The following is a 7077-nucleotide window of genomic DNA, read 5'->3' on the forward strand; positions in this document are numbered from 1 at the left end:
ATTACAATGTAATAATTACAATATAATATATAAAATATAGTGATTATAATATAATAATCATATATATATGTATACACACACACACACACACACACACACACATATATATATACACACAAATGGCTGAGTAATAATAATATTATATTATAATTATTATATTTATATATTTTCATTATAATTAATGATAGTAATAGTAATTATATTATAATAAAAATATACATAAAATTATAATCATACTAATTATATAATAATAATATTTCAAATTATAATGGAATACAATATATATATATCGCTAATAATATAGTATAATAAAAATATATATAAATATAGTAATTATAACATATATATATAATTAAAGCAATATTATATATATATATATATATATATATATATATATATATATATATATAAATTTCAGTAATTACAATATAAGTAATAATATAATAAAATATATAAAAATATAGTAAATATAATACTATATATAATTAAAGCAATTATATATATATATATATATATATATATAAATTATAGTAAATATAATATAATGTAATATATATATATATAATCGTAATTATAGCAATTATAATATAATCAGTAATTAATATATATATATATATATGTCCGTGACTTTTTCCATACGGCACATATTGGGAAATACGCACCTTAAATTTTGTGTCCAAACACCAAGGAATGCCAATTTGCGCAATTACTTCCCAAGCGTTAGCAGAATCGCATCCGTCCGGATCGCATTCGCCAACCTTCGCAGAATTGCGCCAGTCTAATTTGAATGGATGTTCACAAATTTAGCGCCGCTCCAAGCATAGCACAATTGCATCCACCCATATTGCATTCGCAAAATGGTGCAGTTGCGTCCGCCCAAACCACGTCCGCAAAACTGCGCCAGTCTCTTAGAGGAATCTCGCTACTCCAAATTTGGGATTGCATCCGTCCAAATCGACTTTAGTGGAACCGCGCCCGGTCTGAGAATTAACGTAAACTGCGCCATCACGACTTTACCGCGTCCATCCGACTTGAGGAGACGACGCAAAGCTTTGTCTTCATTTGGCATTTAAAGAATTAATGCTTGCAGGATGGCGCCCAAACTTCATGTTTTCATTTACAAATGGCGTGCGGTGGGTCGTTTCGACGCAAACGTTTCCCTCGAAGTGACGGAAAGTGAGCAAACCACATTCCTATCCGTCGCTAACGGTTTTTCCTTCCAGCCCCGGGCTTTAATTAATTAAAGGAAGGGTGTTAACGTAATTAACAGAACCGCGTTGCAAAGCGTTTCCATAACCTAGACCCCTAAAGGGCTCCGCGTTCGAGTTTTGTGCAATAAATCCCCGTCTAGGACTCTCCTTTATTTATATTATATTTTTATAAATTATTTTATATTATATTTATATAAATTATTAATTAGATTTATATAAATATAAAATATAAATTATTTTTATGTAAATATAAAATATAAAATATAAGTTATATAAATATAATTTATATTTACATAAATACAATTTATATTTATATAAATATAAAAAATAAATTATATTTATATAAATATAAATTATATTTATATAAATATAAATTATAAATTACATTTATATAAATTATAAATTATATTTATGTAAATATAAATTATATATTATATTTATTTAATTTAGATTTATTTATGTTTAAAATACATATCTAATTTATTTATGTTTAATTTGTATTTGTGTAAATATATATGTATTTAATATAAATAAATATAAATATATATAAATATAATTTATATTTATATCCATTTACATTTCATGATATTTAATTAATTTGTATAATAGATTTATATTTATTTAAATAAATATAAATTAAATATTTTATATTTAATAATATAATATTTTGATTTGATTTGAATTAGTATACATTTATATTTATATCATTTATATATTTTAATATAGATAAATATAATTTATATGTATATAATCACGTTTATTTAATATATATTTAATATTCATAATATAAATAGAAATATAAGATATAAATAAAATAATTATATATATATATATATATATCAGCCTTGCAAATTATATATATATATATATATATATATATATATATCCATTTCTTTGCCACAAACTCAAAAGAAAGGGACCCATTGACCATAAAAAAACATACAATTTCCTATCTAAATCTAGATCCTTCCATTTTGGTGTTTCTCTCTCTCTCTCTTTTTTGTTGTTGGAAGTAGCTAAAATGCTTGTCAAAAAATAGAAAAGTTACCATGTGAAAGTAACTTTTCCTAGGGGATTCTGGGAGTTGTATTCCCCTACTAAAAAAAGGAACTTTTTTGGGGGGGGTTTCAGATCTGTTCTTGTATCTATATATTCTTTGTATCTATGTATCTATACATTATATATATATTTCTATCTATCTATCTATCTATCTATCTATCTATCTATCTATCTATCTATCTATTTCAAGCCCTAAAATATTAGCAGATAGATAGATAGATAGATAGATAGATAGATAGATGTGTATCTATCTATATATGTATGTATAAAAGATATAAATATAAGATGTATATATAGATAGATGTAAATGTAAGATAAATTATATATATATATATATATATATATATATATATATATGATATAAAGGTTATATATATATATATATACACACACACATAGCAAAATTATATATAGATATATGATAGAAGATATACAAATATATATATATATATATATATGTAGAGAGAGAGAGAGAGAGGAATCATATATAGATATAGATGTAGATGACTCCAGGCCCTTTTGACTCATTAAAGGATTTCAATTAAACCCAATCTATACTCAAACCCTTATCAATAACCCTCAAACCTCATCACTTACTAATAGCTTTCGGGGTCCTAATGTCTCGTGACTTGGACCCAGGTTCGAATCCCGGTCACACTCTCTCAGCCCTAGGAAAAAACAACAAGTCACTACACAACGACTACTACTAGTAGTAACTAGTAGTAACTAGTAGTAGTAGTAAGTACTTTTTAAGACAGTCTAAAATTACCTTTTCTTCTGTTGGCAGGCCCTAAAAGGAGCCTAAAAGTGACCTTTGACCCCCGCAGGCCCCGTTTCTCGAACTCGAGACCCTTCCTTCCTCCTTCGGCCTTCCTTTCCTTTCGGTGTCTGGAGCTACTCAGAGTTTACACAGAGAGCAGAAGTTAATCCTGAAGGAATGCAAGAAGAAGGAGGAGGAGTCTCTGCAAGGCTTTTTCCAATGAAAGAGGGAATGAAATAAAAAGAGAAAGAGAGAGAGAGAGGGAGGGAGGAAAGGAAAAGGAGAGGAAGAAAGGCTTCCCTTGTTTTAGGAGGAGGAAAGGGAGAAGGCGAAAGTAGGAAAGGGGGAGTGAAAGAAGGAGAAAGTGGGAAAGGGGGAGTGAGAGAAAGAAGGGAGGAGGAGGAATGGAAGGAGAAAGAGAGAAGAGAGGAGAGAAAGAAAGGAGAAGGAGAGGATGGAGAAGAAAGGGAAGGAGAAAGGAATGAGAGGAATAAGGGAGAAGGAGAAAGAGAGAAAGGAGGAATGAGAGAAAGAAGGAGTGAGAGAAAGGGAAGGAGAAATAAGGAAAAAGGAAAAGGTGGAATGAAGGAAGGAAGTAAGGAAGGAAAGAGGGAAGCAGAGAGGAATGAGAAGAAGGAAAGGAAGGAGGGAAAAGGGAGAAGGAGAAAGTGGGAAAGGAGGAGTGAGAAAGAGGGAGTGAGAGAAAGAAGGAAGGAGAAGTGGAAAGGAAGAAGGAGATAGTGCAGGGATGTAGCCAAGGGGGGGGGGGTTCTTGGGGTCCGGACCCCCCCCCCCTTTCATTAGAAAAATGAATAGTGTGTGCTGCTGCGCCACCGCACCCAAGCCCCATTATAATGGTGGCACTTAGTCTGGACCCCCCCCTTCCTAAAATCCTAGCTACGTCCCTGCATAGTGGAAAAGGAGGAATGAGAGATGGAAGGAAGGATAGAAGGAAGGAGGAGAGAAAAAAGGAGAAAGTGGGAAAGGAGGAGTGGGAAAACGAAGGAAGGAGGAAGAGGAAAGGAAGGAGGAAGGGAGAAAAGAGGAATGAGAGAAAGAAGGAAGAAGGAAAGGAGGGGAAAGGAAGAAGGAGAAAGAATCATAGAATCATAGAATCGTAGAGTTGGAAGAGACCACTAGGGCCATCCAGTCCAACCCCCTGCCAAAGAGGGAAAGGAGGAGTGAGAGAAAGAAGAGAGAAGGAGAAGGAGGGAAAAGAAGAATGAAAGGAGAAGGGGAAAGGAAGGAGAAAGGAGGAAAGTGAGAAGGAGAAAGAGGGAAAGGAGGAGGGAGAGAAAGGAAGGAGAAGAAAGAAGGAGAAAGAGGGAAAGGAGGAAAGAAAGGAGAAAGAAGAAGGGGAAAGGAGCAGTGAAAGAAGGAAGAAGGAAAGGAGGAGAAGGGGAAAAGAAGGAGAAAGAGGGAAAGGAGGAATGAGAGAAGGAAGGAAGGAAGGAGAGCAGAAAGGCCCTCATTTGCATACAATATGCATAAGCGCAGAATTGGATCCCAATTGAAAAGCTTTGCAGACGGCACCACCTGCTGGTCGAAAAGTGAAACTGCAGTTTTCAGGGATTGCTTTATTATTTAATGAATATAATATAATTATATTATATTATACAGTATAGTACAGATGGTCAAACACTAATCACAGATAAAGCTTCCATTCTGAACCGATGGGCTGAACATTTCCAAAGCCTCTTTAGTGCCACCCGAGTAGCCCAAGACTCAGCTATTCAATATACGACACAACAACCGATGAAGAAGGAATTGGAAGAAACCGTTAAGGCCATTCAGCAGATGAAAAACGGCAAGGCTGCCGGGATTGATGGAATTCCACCTGAAGCTTGGAAACATGGAGGTCATGTACTCAATGCTAAACTTCATGAACTCCTTGTGAGTTGCTGGGAAAAAGGCGAACTGCCATCAGATCTCCGAGATGCAGTCATCATCACCCTGTACAAGAAAAAAGGAGCAAATAGGATTGCTCGAACTAACGAGGTATAACACTGCTCTCCATTGCTGGAAAAATCCTTGCAAGGATACTGCTGAACAGATTAGTCCCTGCTATTGCAGAAGAACTTCTCCCTGAAAGCCAATGCGGCTTTAGAGCTAATAGGAGCACTACAGACATGGTATTTGCCCTCAGACAACTGCAAGAGAAGAGAGCAGAACAAAGGACTCTATGTAACATTTGTCAACCTCACCAAAGCCTTCGACACTGTGAGCAGAAAAGGTCTGTGGCAGATCCTGGAACAACTAGGATGCCCCCCCAAATTCCTCAAAATGATCATCCTGCTACATGAAGGCCAGCAAGGTCAAGTCAGATATGGCGATGCTCTCTCAGAGCCCTTTCTAATAACTAATGGTGTGAAACAAGGTTGTGTTCTCGCTCCAACTCTATTTACAATTTTCAGCATGATGCTCCAAAGGGCTACAGCAGATCTCACAGAAGAAGACGGCATTTATATACGCTGCCGTACTGATGGTAGCCTGCTTAAGCTGCCTGAGGGCCCGCACTAAGACTCTAAACTATCTAGTCTGTGAGCTGCCTTTTGCTGACGATGCTGCCCTCGTTGCCCATACGGAAGCAGCTCTGCAGCGCCTAACATCTTGTTTTGCAACAGCTGCAGAGCTCTTTGGACTAGAAGTCAGTCTGAAGAAAACGGAAATTCTCTACCAGCCGGCACCAAAGGAAGAACACTACCATCCTCACATCACTGTAGGCACATCTGTGCTTAAGTCCATTCAGCAGTTCACCTACCTGGGAAGCATCATCTCCTCAGACACCAAGATTGATAAAGAGATCGATCACAGACTGGCAAAGGCATATAAGTGCATTCGGAAGGCTTCACAAAAGAGTCTGGAGTAACAAACACTTGAGACGAAGCACAAAAATCAATGTGTATAGAGCCATAATATAATATTAAATATATTAAATATATTATATAATGTATATATTTAATATAAAATAATACACAATATGTAATGAATAATTATATTACATAAAATATAAAATATAAAATATAATTATTATATTAAATAATAATAAATATAATATTTATTAAAATATTATATTTATTAAATTATTATTACTATTAGTATTTACACTTATCAAATAAATAAATTATTTATAATAAATAAAATTAATTAATTAAATATAAATAAATAAATTATAATAAATGTTATTTGTTATATTTAAATAAAAAATAAATAAGCAAATAAATAAACAAGACACAGATCTCTTTTGTTAAAGACTTTATTTCCATATTTTTTGGAAAGAAAATATCCCAAATATATTTCTCTCTATATATATATATTTATATATATAAGGCAAAGTTAAGCAGCAATTCACGATTTAAGGCATTAAATAACAATTATTTTAAAAATCCAAATATTATTTTTATTATTTTTAAAAAACCCAAATATAGAGACGACATTTTAAAATGTGGATAATGGGAATTGTAGTCCTTTTTTCTATCGATCTATCATTTATATATAAATCAGAGAACAGAGGAGAAGTCGTTTCCATTCATTGCTGCAGCATTCATTGCAATTGGGTTCGATCCGGTCCCGATTTTAGTACGAACTGTAAACGCACGCTAAAATTTTATAACCCCCTAAAATAATTTTGGATACAATTTTTTAAATTTAATTTTAATTTTTAATTTTAATTTTGGAGTCCAAAATTTAATTTTAGAGTCCAAAAAATCCAAATCTAAATCCAAATAAATTATAATTTTATTACAATATAATATAATATAATAATGTTATAATATAAGATATTTTTGTATTAATAATTTAATTTATATTCTTTGGAAAATATAATTATAATATAAATTATATTTTAATATATTAATAATTTTTATATTTTTGGAAAAATATAATTATTATTATAATATAAATTATATTTTATTGTATTAATAATTTTAATTTATATTCTTTGGAAAAATATAATTATATGTTATTATTTTACTGCATTAATAAATGTTATATTATAACATAATATTGTATTGTATTATAATTATAATTATAATTAATTATAATTTA

The sequence above is a fragment of the Sceloporus occidentalis genome, unplaced genomic scaffold, assembly GCF_023333645.1.
Source record: "Sceloporus occidentalis isolate IW3139 unplaced genomic scaffold, rSceOcc1.0.p SCAF_41, whole genome shotgun sequence".
NCBI lineage: Eukaryota > Metazoa > Chordata > Lepidosauria > Squamata > Phrynosomatidae > Sceloporus > Sceloporus occidentalis.